The sequence below is a fragment of the Anas acuta genome, chromosome 17 (genome assembly GCF_963932015.1).
Source record: "Anas acuta chromosome 17, bAnaAcu1.1, whole genome shotgun sequence".
Lineage (NCBI taxonomy): Eukaryota > Metazoa > Chordata > Aves > Anseriformes > Anatidae > Anas > Anas acuta.
Window position 1 is genome coordinate 13,001,128 of NC_088995.1, and position 15,864 is coordinate 13,016,991.

Consider the following 15,864-nt stretch of genomic DNA (forward strand, 5'->3'; position numbering starts at 1 on the left):
CTATGTGGCTACAGTAAATCTAAACTTTTTTAGAAGCAAAAGTTTATCTTGTTTGCCTTTAAAGATTACAACATTTAAAAAGTAATTTAGTTCCAGCAGGAGCTGGGCTGGATTTGTCTTTTATTTTATTTTTTTAAATATCTATTGATTGTTGTGATGTTTATGACTTGGGAAATGTGAGAAGGAAGAAATGTGATGATTATTGTTTAAGTGATGATGAAGAGGAGAAAAATGCTTGCGTTGTTGACCAAAGATGTTTGAGAACAAAAAATTTCAGTTTGGTATTTCAATATGCACATTTATAAAGCATAAATCGGTTATTAAAAATCAGATCTAGGTTTTGTGAGTTAAAAGGATTCATAAGTTAATGTTTTAACTGATACCAGCTTTATCCACCTCTCTGACTTACAATTTTCAAAGTGGTTGCACTTGCCTTTTTGAGCTAAGGTCGTGCCTCTTTTGTGTGCTTTGACTGAATCAGTGTCCTAGAAAAGCATTAAAGGGATGCTGCATAGCTGGAGGATCACTATTTGAGGAAGATGCATGTTGAGATCATTATAAAACACCCATGGCTTTTCACAAGAATAGGAGACATTTGGAGCTCTAGTTCCATCTTGTATATTGCTTTTAGCCGATGGATATTTTTCACAGCCTGTCAGTAGTACACAAAATGTGCAGTACAGTAGCAAATTACTGCTGCGTCCCACTTTATCTTGATGCTTTCAAGGATATGAAGTGTCCATTCTCACTATCTTTCTTTCAAGCCTTTTGCTTTCTAATAATAAAGGACCGCGTTCCCTTTATTTTTCAGAGATGTCTATGCTCTGTTCTTGCTTGAATCATTCCTCGAGGTTTCAGCAGACCTTAAGTAGACCTCTCCTAGACCACAGATATTCTGACCCCTAAACACATTTGAAGGGTCCAGGCATACAGTGCACAGAAATCAATCCAAACTACTTTTGCATGGCCAACAAAACTTCCCCAGTCTCAGAGTAAGCAAGAGAGACATGTAATGTTAAAAATAAAATGCAAATGTTTGAATTATTTGAATATAATCACTTTATTAATTTAACTGTCTAACAGATACTGATGACAGTCTAATAATAAGGTCCAAAATGTTCTTTCTCATTAAAGGGATTAATGAACTCACATCTTAAGAATTTCATTTTAATTAATTAGGAATAACTTATACAAGAGAGAGAAGTGCCAGAAAAAAAAAAAAAATCCTATTGAGGAGTGGAAAATTAGTAAATCTGTTAATGAGGGATGCCAAATGCCAAGGCTTTCATGAAAGGATGCCTACAGTTTTCTGTTTCATGTGTAGAAAGCTACTGGGTGGCTGGATACTTGGAAAATTTCAACACCAAAGGCGTTCCCACTCATTGCTATCATATATGCTGAATATTATGTAATCTTGATAGCAAGCACAACAGGCACTTGCTTCAAGACAAAAATATGTTATCCCTGCATATAAGTAATGTATTAAATAATGCATTAAAATGTGATATTGCAGTTGTCAGTTGATTTTTTTTATCAGTGAAGTGATAAGGGTTAATTAGTAATATAGCTTTAAACTTCTCCATAGTTTCAGAAAGTTGAAAAACCGAACAAAAATATTTTCCTTGAATTGTGAAGTATGGATTCCTCTCTTGAACTCTAGATCGTTCAAAGATTAAAATTCTAAAGCTGCACTTCCAAAGCGCTCATTTTATAACTAATTATGCTCTCAATTTCTGAAAAACAAAAAACGCTTGCTGCCACTACATTCTTTTTTTTTTCAGATGTTAACAAATAGTACAATGGAAACAGTAAGCATATTGCTCTAAGGAAGCAATTTCAGTTATGAGAGTTTTCTGATCTCTTACATCCAAACTGAACATTCATGACTGACTGAAAATGAGCAAACTATATCATTTTGTTTTATGCTTCATTGGTTTAACTTCCTTCAGCTGTCATACCTGGATTTCAGTATGTGTTGGCTTCAGAATCTTGTTAATGTCAAAAATAACTAACTTGGAACTGCCGAAACAATGATTGATATGTAAACAGATAAGTCTTAAATCTTCAGGAAATGCTGAGAGAAGTAAGTTAGGAGCGAGTGGTTTGTAAACAGATTATTTCTTGAATTAAGATCAGTCTGCAATGTTGTTACAGAGTTAGTATAGTGCCTAAGGAGTCTTTACTGGTACTACTTTTTTTTTTTTTCCTTTTCTTTTTTTTAATATCCCATGCTGTAGGTGCACTTAAGGAAAGATGCTTCCGGCTGGAACCTGGACAGGAGAGCAGCAGGCTAACCTGAGAGAAAAGGGCAGTGACTTTCCTGAAATTAAACAGCAGCTTGATGACACAAGTAGGAACAGTGTTTAAACCATCTGTTTCATATTCTTGTGCCGTGAGAGATGCCACGCACCTTTCAGACAGTATTTCATCTTGGATAGTAGCTGTTTCAACATTGTTTTTGGCTTCTGTCTGATTTTCTAGACCTGGAAATTGTGCAGTAACCAATATGTTGTGCAGGTGATACATGCAAGTCAGGCTGAACATGCATTTGATAAGAATAGGCTGTCCTTCTTGGAGATGTTGCCTTTATACATCAGGACTGAATCCTATTTGGGCTGAAAATTTTGTCAAAACACTTCAGGTGAAATCAAAAAAGAAAACTTATTCCACATAAATTATCGGTTGGGGTAAACTTCATTTATAATTATTTTTACACCCTCTCTAGCATATGTATGTATGTATAGCATAACTATACATATATATTTTTAGAGACTAAAGAATTCTTTGAAATATTTACAGATCACTATAGATTTCAAAGGCTTGTAATGTCATGTTAAGGTAATATACAAGTGTGCAAGCAAAGAGAAGTTAAAATCAGACACATCTCAGACTGATAGGATATGGTTACAAAAGTTCTGTTATGGTAAATTTGTATGTGGTCAAGAGGATAAAATAGTAGGCTGGAAACTGGGAGGCCTGTTTTTTCCTTCTAATCAGCTTGCTTCATAGTTCAGAAAACTGTTTTATGGATTAAAGGCTCTTCTGAGCGAAACCTCCTTTGTACTGTGTATTTGTCTGCATAAATACACATTATGTGCTCATCACCTTCTTCTTATGGCCTGTTGGTCTGACCGTTATAATAACAACAAAAGACAGGAAGGACTGTGTAAGCTTTTAGGCAGATGCTGTATAGTGTGGGTGAAAGCAAGTAACTAAAAGTGCAGATTTACAGCTCTAACATTCATTCCTATATTGTAATAACATTTCTGGTACAGCCTTAGAAGAAAGAAGTGCCAACAAGCCTTTGTGTAGGGCTGAGGTATTTGTGCTTTCTTTTGTTGTAATGCTGAGTAATCAGCATTACACTATATATTTTTTCTTGTCCATTCTAAATGCCAACTAGAGGAAAACTGTGCTTTTTAGGCAGGCAAATGTAAGTTTGAATATGTTGTTGAGTTCAATAACACTGGCCATTTTGACAAATAAAAGAAAATTAGAGATGGGCAGCAAAGTATAATGATAGGTGCTGAAGAAACTTTCACTAACATTCATGCAGTGTTTGGGAAGAGAACATAAAAACTGCCCAGGTTTCACCAATTTAGCAAATTGAGGGTGAGCAAAAGACAGAGCACAGTGCCACCTAGTGCCTTCGGCAAAATCACAGAGTATCGTCAACTTTCAGGTGGATAGGAATTTAAAATTAATTCCACTTTCATATATTTTTATTTATTTATGTGTTAGAGTAAAAATCAAGGGGTGGGACTCTCCATCGGGGGCAGATCTATTTTGACTTCCAGGGAGAACTGCCTGGGTGTAAGAAACGTTGTCAGTTTGAGTAGATCCCTCCCACATCCCTTCTTACTGCTAAAATCTGGGGTGTCACCTGGGCAAAGAGAATAGTGGTATGCATCAAATCTCAGTAAAAATTTAATTTCCCAAGGAATGTTAGAAACCATGCTTACGTTAAGGCAACCCACAGCACAGAGTTAGCCTCCTGCTGAGAGGCCAGGTCTGCAGATCCACCTGAAAGCCACATGGCAGTCAAAACTTTGCATCCTATTTTATCTGTCTTTTTTCATGAACGTGATGGAGCATACATAAGAAATTATGTGAAGAGAGGATAAATATTATATAAAAGTATACTGCGGTATTGTTAGTAGTGTGGTATTTGTACTGGGAAACACAGATCAAATCTGCTCTTTGGTTGAATTGCTCGCTGGACCTCTTCCTCCCTTGACTGTGGAAGGAAGTGGAAGTGACTGTCTCCTTTTGTTTCTCAGGTGAGTGGAATGAATTCCAAACAGAACATATCTGGTTTTGTATATATATGTATGCATGTTTTATGTTAGACTGCTTTAAATTTTCAAATTTCACATGTATTTTTGCATGTCCAAGGCAGAGGAAGCAGTAGCTAGGTGACTGCATATAGAGCAAATACAATAGCTCAGCCCCGTGTGTTATTGTGGGGTGATAATATTCATGTGGTATTATAATAAGACTGGCAGAATGACGATCTCTACACTTTTCAAATTCAAAGGAAATGAGACAAGCTTGAAGCATCCCATAAAATGCAATTCTGTTTCACTAGCAACAAAGGAGTATCTTTGTCATCTTGGCAATGCTTAAGGATTAGGAGTTACCTCTCATATTATTGGATCTCATCTCCCCAGAAATGAGCTAGTTAGAACTGAAGTAGTGAAAGATCTCTGAATATAGTACTGAGGAGTGAATTTACTTAGAGGTGAAATTAGAAGTGAGATCTTGGCCAAAGACATCTTAGTTTGGATATTTACTCTTAGAATCTTTATAGTCAACTCCCCTTGGACTGTCTGCATTTCAGTGCTCTGAAACTTGGGAAAATAAAAAGTCATAACTCATCTTTTTTGTAGATAGATCTGGTTCAAGTAAGGGAGACCATGAAATTGTAAGCTGTGTGTAGTATAGTACTAAAAGAAGTGAAATTTCTCTTTCTGAGGAATCTAAAGTGGTTGTGTGTTAACCACTCTGCCAAAGGTTTAATTTTAACTTTATCACTTATCGGAACAACATAAAGAAAAAAAAGTTTACTTTCTACAAGTTGCACACTAAGTTAATTCTGTTGTTATTTGTAGAGTCCTGCTATTTGATACCTGCTATATGTATTATTCATCCAAACTACTGTAAAACTCCAAAACTTCATAATCTTAGCAGTGAATGTTATTGCTTAAAAAACAACAAAACAAAACATGACTCCTAGCTATTTGTTATCCTCTCACTCCTCCTGTACCTTCTGGTACCTTCTGTACAAGGGCAGAAACAGTATGATGCTGGATGATCTGTCAGATGATATGGCTAATGTACAGTCCAAGGGAACAATGAATGACTAATAAAATTATTCATTACAATTGTTCGGTAAATGTTTAAAAGCAATCAAAAAATCTAGGAAAAAATACAATAAAGTCATAAAATGAAAGTGTACACCCTTAGCATCAGTCCCCTCAGCTACTTCATTTAAAATAAGCAGCTTTGAAAAAGAAAAGAATAAGAGGAAAACTGCTTAAGAGATTTCAGTTTCCTAAATTCCCTTCCTGCCTTGGTTGGTTGGACCAGTAGTGAGATCAGAAGAACTTAAAAGATATTAATTAATATATTTTTTTCTTATTACTTGATTTATAAAATTAAATTTTTGTTCTTGTGACCTTTGTCATTCACTTTTCACCCCCATTTACATTTATCAGAGTTCTTTAGTCAAAGTACAAAGTGAAAACTGCAGCACTAATTAAAAATGATCAGATAAAATAGATGTGCATTAAATAGGATGGATGAGTCTTTCATTCGTTCTGACTTGAGTGCCAGAGCCCTGAAGCACTCCAAGAGTCCTCTTCGTTTCTTGTTCAGTCAGCCCACTGGATGCTCAGACAGCCCTTGCTCACAACATAGCTTGTGGCTTTAATTGAATCACAGATGGTAGGTGGTTGTCCCTTTAAAGAATCAATTTGACTTTTCATCTATTAGTTGGTTTATATTTGAGGGCTTTGATATATCCTGGAGACTCACATCTACCTTATTACGAAGTTCTCTTGGAATAGTTCTGTTAATAGATGGGTGGTATTGCTGAAAATGATCTTGACTTTATGTAATTGAAAGTTGTAATGTGTCATTGGAGATGGTTTGAGGTTTGGCAAATTAAGGGCTTTGTTGATATCACTTGTACCTCCATGCTTCACAGAAAAATAAGCATTAAGTATGCTACTAAAGTTACCCATTACATATTCTGTTACTACAATCTTTAAAAAAGTGAAATCAAGAATTCTAGAGTCTAAAACTGTGGATGGTATCAGTAAACCACTTCAGTTGAACTGGTGCCCTGAACTCCTGCTCCAAGGCATGTTTTATAACAGTTAAATGCTAATGAGAGTGGGCTTGTTACTTGATGGGGATTCACCTTCTTTTGTACTCTGCTACGCCGTTGCCTGACTCTGAGCCCTTACATTTGTGTTTTATATGGATTAAAGCTATTGCATTTATTCCTTAGGAAATACCTGGAGCATGAAAGCTGTTATATTAAATTAGTTCATTACAATATTACATGCATAACTGCATAAACATCCATTCAGTCCTTTCTTTGATCACCTCTGATCTTGGCTTTTACTGCCACTGACTTCTACAAGCCTTTTTTTTTTTTTTTTCTTCCCCAGCATGTTTTTTAATTCTAATTTGAAGTTGTCAAGAGCAGATTCTTTTATTTCCCATGATAATGGCTTGCCTATTTTTTTAATAGTTTTGAACTTAAATCAGTTATACTGGGGGCGTTTTTACATCAATGTTGAAAAGGCATTGATGTGCTGGCAGTGTTTTGCTGCTGCTGTGTGTGATTCACCTGGTAAAGCACTTTGCCTGTCACTGAAGGGCACTGCATAAACGTAATATAGTATTATTTATTATCATAGCACCACATTGCAAGCTACCTCCTGAATACATCAGTTACCAACCTACCTTGGCAGTTTTATCATCCCAATTTTCTTTCCCTTTTCTCCTTGTGTGTTTTCTTTACTTATGACTCCTTGTAGCATTGCTGTGGTCTTACTCCATAATTAAGTGCTAGCATCTTGTACTGAATCTACCTGTTTTATCACCTTGGGTCATTCATTTATTAGTTTATACTTCTTTAATGGATGTTTAGAGCAAGCAGAAACACTTTAGTCCTGCATTTGCTAATGTCAAGATTGTGCTTCTAATCTTAAAGATTTATTGTACTTGCTGTTGAATCCCAGTGATATATCACATTGTATTATATTTCACTTATGGTATGCATGATTAAAGCAGATAATAGGCTACAGCAGACAGCAAGCATATTTCCCTAGTTAATATCTGAAAACACTGTCTAGAAAACTAGTTGTTAGTAGCATCAGACTAAATAAATGTTAGATGCCTGAGGATTGAAAGCCAAGAGCAAACATGGTGGGGAAAAATGTAGACCTTGAGCTTGATTGACATGGTGCCGGTATTGCTTGAAGCTGCAGGAAACACTTAAGAGGTTTTCTGATATCTTACATATGGTAGTGAAAATGTGGCTTTTTCCATGACCAGTCCTAGGATTGTCCTTAAAATAAGCTACAGGTCTATGGAATAAGTCGACATGTCAAACCTATTAAAAATGTGCTGGGAACGCTCGTTCATCCTAGCTGTAAGAGTGATTGTGCAGAAGACAGTAACACTGTTCCAACATCACTCCTATCAAAGGGATCAGCAGACAATGTGGTAGGGCCTCTGAAGGGGAAGAGCATACACTTAAGTTTGAACATGTTAAACCAGTTTCAAATGTTTACATAGGCACCACTTCAGGTGGAGGTTAAATAGGGTTGTCATCACTTCTGTTCTTCTGGATGGTTACTGCTGTGAAGGCAGATGTCCCTGATGGAGGGAGATAGTTCTAAGAGCCTAACTCTTTAAACTAAATGATGAGATAATCTCATTGGTTTTATTTTGATATCTGTTCACCTACTGAAGTGACTCATTTTGACAATACAATGTGCAATGAGTTTAAAACATTTCTTAAACGAGCAAGGATTCCTGCTGATATAAGCTCAGAATGTAAATATCAAAGATTTCTTGTTGTGGCACTTCTACTAGTGAGATAAAGCATGCAGTCTTAAGCTATGGTATTACATCTAAACAATATAATTAAGTACTTCGTGCAACGTTGTAGAGATTTTACTCTGCATCGTAATATTATTTTATCTATATTCATTATTAGTCTGGTTAAGTTCAAAGAACAATATATTTTGCTCCATGGATTTTTATTTATTTTTTTTTTCTAACAGTGTGAACCCTGAAGGAGGTTTCTTGTTTCATGTAGCATTTTCCTTTTAAATGGTAGGGAAAGGTGCCATTGCAGTAGATGACAGAGTTAATGCAGTATGGACTGAACTGTGTTACTGCGAACAAAAACATCTCATGCAGTATAATATGATGTGTAGTTTTAGATAATTTCCTCTGGCTTTCATAACTGCTGTGCTACAGTGCTGAAAGTATGAGTACAAATTTCCAATGGATATTGTCTGGCAAAGCTGAGACTACGGAGTAGGAAAAGAAACCTCAAACATGAAAAAAGCTGGAGAGATGAATGGCTTTAATACTTCTGTGAACCACTCTAAATCTGCTCATACTAGAAATGCATGCAATTATCCATAAAATAAATTGTCTTTGTCTCATAATTGTCTTAGCTAATTACCTTTTTAGCAAATTAAAAGGTGAGAAGACTGAATACTTATGTCTACATTTCTTCAGCAGTGCTTGCTTATATTGTTCCTTTGTTCATTGATGTGAATCTCCAGTTTAAAAGTGTTAGATTTCCATTTCTTCCTGGTACCCCAAGCAAAGCCAGGCAGTGCAATCTGCTGCCTGTAAATAGGAGTGTTCTATAATTGATGAGATCCACAGGTCTCTCTTTCTACAGTACTCTTTCCAAATGGGAGAAAATACTCTAAATAAAAGCTGCTTGCAATTAAAAATCATATCACACCTTTACAATGCTTGCAGTGCCCTCAGGGCTGTTTTTTTTTTTTTTTTTGAAGGGCTGTTTTTTTGTTGTTTTTTTTTTTGAAGACTGACTGGACTGAAAAGAAAATGTGTATTATGGGAGTGGAAAGAAGCACAGAGAAAGCTTGTTTTATCACTAAGTGAAACATATGAGAATGCCTGTAGAATTAACTTGGTTATCCTGCCTTAACATTAAACCTTTTATGTTCCAGAATTTGCACAAGTCCTGATCTATGAATAGGAAGAAATTTAACAGCTAGAAAGATAGAGATCTAAGCTGCTTAGAATTGGTTCATCTTGTTTGGATAAGATTTATCATAACAGCATCCCAGCCGGGAGGCAGAACCATAGCAGCACTACCAATGTTCTTGCTATTTTCCATTTCTCTGGCAAAACATCCAGATAGATAACAAAGGAGTTAGAAAATGACATGAATTTAAAAATGTGAGTCTCTATTGTATGCCTGTGGAATGATACAGTGTGCCAAGTAGTATTCAAAAACTTATAATTGTGTATATCTGACTGTCAGCAACTGTTTTGTAATCATCTTGGGAACAAAAACATATAGGGGCACAGTCTGCCCAAGTCTTGTTCCAATAATTAGCAATGCCTCAGAGGTTCATTTCATCAAAAGAACCCCAAATTTTATCACCCTTGAAAAAGGTCTGCACTCCAGATGAATTAGGGAGCTTTTTCTATGTAGTCTGTTCAGTTTAAAACTTGAACAGAAGAAATATTACGTGAGTGTTTTCAGAGCACTCTCCTGTTGTTCTGGCAATCCATGTGGGAAACAGGGCTCTCTACTATTCGCTGCCTGAAATAATATTCCTTGAAAAAGAAATCAGCATCCCAGTTAATTTACCTTTGTTGTTATTATTCCTACTTCAAAGCTGTATCAGAATTATTGTGTGATCATTTGCTCTGTGCTATCTGCACAGATACATCTGACTTCCAGAAGCAAATGCAATAAGGCAGAAAGAATCATCTTTGATCCTTTCCCACTGGATTACAGGATAATTTGTTTGGCCTTTGAACATGCGTTGAATTATAGGAAGGCACGTGACAAGTAATTGCACTGAGAAAACCCCTATAAGCTACTCCCTAGAAGGAAAGCAGTACTCTGGTTTTCATTTATATCCCCATATCACCCAGATTAACCCAGCAGTAAATGCCCCCTGTATTCAGTTAAGAGGTTTTTGTGCCTGGATGGGAGAGGAGTTAGAAGTTACCTGGCTGGGAGCCTGGGTCAGTGCTGCAATATAGATTACCTAGGTCAGCGTTGGTGCAATATAGCTTGTATAATATGTCATAAAGATTGAGTACTGCTGTTCCACAGATAGCGCTTGTATGGTCCTTTCTCTCTTTGTGTAACTTCAGGTAGAGTTCTGCCCAGGGGATTTTGTACTAGATTGGCACTTTTTTTCTTCCCCTGTTGTGTTTGAAACTGAAAACTTGGTCAATCCAAGGAAGGATTGAGATAAGGCAACAGAATACCCATATGGAACATTATCCACTACAGAATCCTGATAATAAAACCAACCACATAACAGTATTGAAAATACTCAGTGCCCTGGAACTCCCCTTTAGCTAGAATTGTTAAAGCTGTTTGAGCTTGGAGGAAAAAAATCTGCCTCCTCTGTGAGTCTCTGTTCCTACTCCTTATTTAAAGAGCTTTGAGCCAGTGCGCCTAGAGGGGACAAATTAATTAAAATCAGTAGAGGTTTTAAAACATGAAGGTGATGCAAAACAATGTTAGAGGCCAGATTCTCAGGTGGTCTGAACTAATACATGTCAGTGACTTCAATTAAGCTATGCTAGTTCCCTTAACATCAAAGAATTTGGCTCTAAGACTTTGTGATCTGTCCAGAGACTTTCTGCTTAAGAAGCCGTTGAGTCAGAGAACTACTGAAGACAGAGTGAAGGTTTCTGAATTGGTATGTCAAGATTAGAGGTTTGCCAAATGTTTTTTTTCTTTTTCTTTTTTTTTTTTTTTGTTTTTTTCCTCCAGACCAAAACCTTTATTTATTTATTTATTTTTTCAAGGGGGGAAAAAAGACCATTTTGAGCTAAAGTGATGCTTTTTTGCATTTCTTGTTTGGCTTATCTTGCAAGTTTAGCCATCTTCATTGGCCCTATTAAAAGAAAAATTGGAAACTTTTTTTTTTTAAAAAAAAAAAAAAAATCAGAATAATTTAGTAGCTTTTTTTTCTTTTTTTTTTTTTTTCATATTCAGATTGTGAGCCCTTACTTCATCCATCCTGGCTTGCTTGACAGGGCCTTATAGGAAATCTGTTTCAGAGATCTCCCTTATGCTGGAGTTTCCTGCCCTGGACTTCCTTTGGCTGATATTTGCAACTTTTCTCAGACTCTGTCTGTATCTGCATTGCAGGAGCAGTAGCTCTGTCTAAGGGTCTCTTTCTCACCCCAATAATGCCACGTTCATCATGTTGTTTAGTGTGGGTTAATACTGCAGTTCCAGCTGCATGCTTGGGTGGAAGGCAGAGCTGGGTGGAAGCTGCAAACTAGGTGATGTGTTAGATTTGATGCATGTGGGATCATAAGGTACATAGGATATCCTGGTGCTTTGAGCATGTGATATGTTTTCTAGGAGGTATTCCTAACGAGTGCATTTCTTTGCTTTGCTTCTTTACTCTGCTGTACAGTTCAGAAGACAGAGAGGAATTGTTGGATATGAAAGACCAAAGGGGACAATCAAAGGAGCTTTCCTTTGTTTGTTAGACTTCTATTCTTTCACTCATTGGCCTCCTTGTTAGCTAAGTGCTGTAATAAAGCAATGATAAACTATAACTGAAGAAGCGAGAGGTCCTAGGTAACACTTTAGTATGTAAAAACATGTGCTTCTTCCAGCTCAGTGTCACTTTCATGAGAATATCTGCAATAAAGAAACAACAGTACATCTCTTTTGTCAGTTAGCTGTCTGCTTCAAGATGTGAGTCCAGATGTCTACCAGGAAACAGATGTATAAACTACAAAAAAGATACATCAGCTACATTATTCGGTGAGTAACAACATAAATTCTGCTACATCCCTCTATGCATTAAAACATGTCTGCTTTTTTTCACTCAAGAAAGCTCTTCTGTTCAGAACGATGACATACCACTTTCTATTTTTGAAATCTCCATGATTTCCTTGGCTAATAAATATCCTAATACTTATTTGTGGAGAGTTATAATATACTCCTGTTCAGAAGCCATCTGTTTGTTTATACACAGATATTCTGTGCTATCACTTCTTGTCAGTTTTATTTCTTTTTCTTTCACTATTTAGTCATGAGAGACATATTACTCCTAACATAATTACTTCTTGTCTTGCTGACCTAATGTTAATACTACATGAAGATTTTGAACCTTTAAATTTGACAAATATGAAGGCACTGTGTCTCTTAAAGGTCTTAAAAGAAAGAAATCCAGAAAGTGACAGAAATGCAGTGACAAATACTATCTGTCTTAGAGATGCCAACAAGAAGTTATGAAGGATAATGAAAATTCCGTAACATCAAATAAATTTGCATAGTACAAACAAGTAAAAAAAACAGTAACGGTAATCTCTTGGATAGCAAAGGATGAAGAGGGGCATAAAGTTGGTGGTCCAGGCCTCACATTCATTCTAGAGAGCCTTGGATGGCCAGAAGGCCTCTACACTTCCACTGGCATATCTAAGTGGTGGGAATAGAGAGAAATGATATGAAGTCATGCTGTCTATCTTCCCCAAAATACCCAGCCTTGGGTGCCCAAGATGCATGGAAGCTGTAGATCCAACTGAGAGAAGGGGAGAACCAATACTAACAAGACTATATTGTGTAGCTTATTTACACTTATGGGTTTCCTTCTTCAAGCTAAAACCAAGGTCAGGAAAACAGTGTTAAGCAAGTCAAATAACTTAAACACTGTGACTGGTAGTAAGAAGCTACAGTGTTGGTTAGTAAGGTAAGACTGAAGTTATTAGGGACCAGTGCCATTAATTGGCTTTTATTACACAGTTGGTTCTTTTCTTTCTTGTTGAGACTAATGTGAGGACTGCAGTCAAGACTAACTGTTGACAAACAAAGCATAAAGTTTTCAGGTGAGCACTGGATCATTCCGTTTTCCAGAAAAAAAAAAAAAAAAGATGTGATTTTATGAAGAGGTTTTGTATTAGCAAGGTTTGGTATTGTCAAGTTATTTTGTGATGATGAGTCTTCCAATTTATAAAAAGACTAGAGTTGGGTTTGGTGATCAATTTATGGTTAGGCAATATATGATCTTGCATGCTTGGATTTGGGAAAGATGTGGCTTGCTGCCTTTGGCAGATACATTTATCTTGTTTTTTAGCATTTAGGTTATGTCTATGTGAGTATTTCATCATAGCATTTCATACATTACATCTGTCTCTGTGCCATTATCATTGTTACCTAAGTAGCCCAGCTTTCTTGCTGCACACCTTTTTAGATCATGAATGCTACCAGAGTTCTGCAGTAAATGTTTCTCCAAGTTCCTTAACTCCCTCATTACCTTTTCAGTAAATAAGACTGGTAAACTTATTATGGATCACAGTCAAAATTTGCATGCCCTTATTTTACTGTCCTTTACCATCTGTGCCAGTACTTGATTGATTAGCAACAGATCCATTTGGGAGCATGAATGTAGAAAGTAAAAGTACCTTTTAGAATGGTAACGAAACCTTGTCTTTCTATGGTTAAAATAATCAAGCTCTTATTTATTTTTGGCTAGTCAGGGCTGCTTCTTGTTCTACTGCCTGACAAAGTTGAGAAAAGTGTATTTCCTGCCTTTGACAACTAATACTGTTTTGTTTCTAAGAAAAAAGTATCTCATGAAAATGTTGAATGAAATTGTTGGGTAGTAAAGGTAGAAAAAATATTTTCTGTTCCCCCTCCTGCCCTACCTCCTCTCAGTTCTTTGTATCCAAAAGAGAATGTCACACTTAATACTGGAAGATTACAAAGATACAATTACCTGTCACTAGCATATTATTAGCTTATGCAGATATACTCAACAACATGGTCAAAATTTCATATACTCTGTCACCGCCTGATGGCATTGTAGCCGTGTCATGCTCTTTCAGGAACTTTTTTTGTTGCTGTTACTTTTAGTACACCCTGACTTTGAGGCTTGAAGTCCTTTATTTCCCAGTAGATGGTCAGGTGTATAATTCAAATACAGAATTTATTTGAAAGGTCCACCAAGACAGAAAGCTTATCTTCCTAAAATACTTTGTTGTATCACTTCCGACTTCTTTATATAGTACATTGCTAGATTTTGCAAAACATTAATATTTCCCAGTGAAATCCTTGTGGAAATTTCATGACATCTGAGGATGAGATAGAAAGCCAAAATTGCTCTCATTTAGTAATGAGAAATTGAGGTACAATAAGATCACGGAATCCCTTTAATTTGGAATGTATAAGACTGTTAGGGAATTTTCAAGGGGGGAACATTCATTGACATGTGGTTTGACAACACCTTGCAGTTTATTAACTGGGAAGTGATATATGGGAAGTGGAGCTCCAAAATAAATTTAATCGAGGGGAACTGGAATAGCTAATGGTAGTGTATCTTTCCCTGTCATACCTGCAAATACTGATTAGATGTTGTTTATTGCCAGTGAAAGGCAAAGATGCAAGTTCAGCTAGATATTAGACAATGGGTTTTAAAGAATGATGGATTTGTCTATATTTTGAATTTCAGGAACAATTATCTGGTAAAATCTTGAAGTCTGGAAAAACAAACAAACAAAAACCACACAAAACAAAAAATTCAGTAGTTCCAATAGCTTTCCACAATGTGAAGGGCTAAAAGAAAATGCAGAGAGGAGCTAATATGGCTTCATCTTTAGTGATATACCTTGTCCCTGTGATCTAGACTGCTTGTCTAGATTTGCTAGAGAAACTGAGAAGTTCTAATACTAGTAATTTTAAGAAGTCTGGGAAGTTTCTGAAAATGTAACTCTCAGTAATAAAGATGGTGATGAAACTGGAACATCAAATGAGAAGCATGAGATTGATTTTTATACAACCTTATAATATTTTGACTTTCTAAAAAGGTTTCTATATTGATTTCTAAATAGAGAAGAGATGTATTTTTATCACAGGGACAGCTCAAAATTTATGGTTTGGAATAGAAAAATTTTGTTGTTTCCTATCCTTCCTGTAGAACTGAAAATGTTTAATAATGCTAGTGCTTGAGTATTGATCAATGTCTGGGATTATCTGTCTGTGCCAGCATTTTCTGATCATCCTCATTTTCATGGAGTGCTGTTCTGCCTGAGTTTTCCCTCAGAATTTAATATTTCCGCGTTTTTCAAATATAAAGCGTGTGATGAGATCTACAGTCATAAGATGTTGTGTTGTCAAAGAGCTCTTTGCTCCTGGAGCCATCAGCATGTGTGGTTCTATTACAGAAAGCAAACAAGCAGCTGCTGAAGGCAAGGAACAGTAGGGTAGCAACAGGGGGCTTAATTATGCTCAAACTGCACAATATTTAGGTGCACCTGGCATCCTTTGTTAGGGTATGAAAGTTTTTATTACAAAGATGTCTGTGGAAAAAAGCCATTTACGATTCAGCAAACTCTCTGAAAAGGCATTTTATCACTCTAAATTCTAATTCAGTGAGTCTTTTTTTTTAAGTGCACCCAATAGTTGTCAGGTGGTGCTTCTGGAAATAACAGACCTGACACACTGGAACTTTAGGTAAAAAACAAGGTTACCTAATTACCTGCAGGAATTATATTCAGCTATGGTGTGTTGCCCATGTGGAAAGTATCTCAGGCAGAATGTGTGAGGTGAGTATACAGCACCAGACAGGGAAAGTGGGAAGGAAAAACCCA

The 15,864-nt window shown here is 36.3% G+C and overlaps 1 long non-coding RNA gene across 1 annotated transcript in view; it reads left to right on the forward strand.

Annotated features, from left to right (window-relative positions):
- The first annotated feature begins 3,676 nt into the window (after positions 1–3,676).
- The window catches only part of LOC137841330 (uncharacterized), a 42,708-nt gene continuing 30,520 nt past the window's right edge, over positions 3,677–15,864 (forward strand). The window contains exons 1-2 of the long non-coding RNA XR_011088570.1: positions 3,677–4,280; positions 11,952–12,040. This is a non-coding gene — a long non-coding RNA (uncharacterized lncRNA). The remainder of the gene's footprint in view (positions 4,281–11,951; positions 12,041–15,864) is intronic.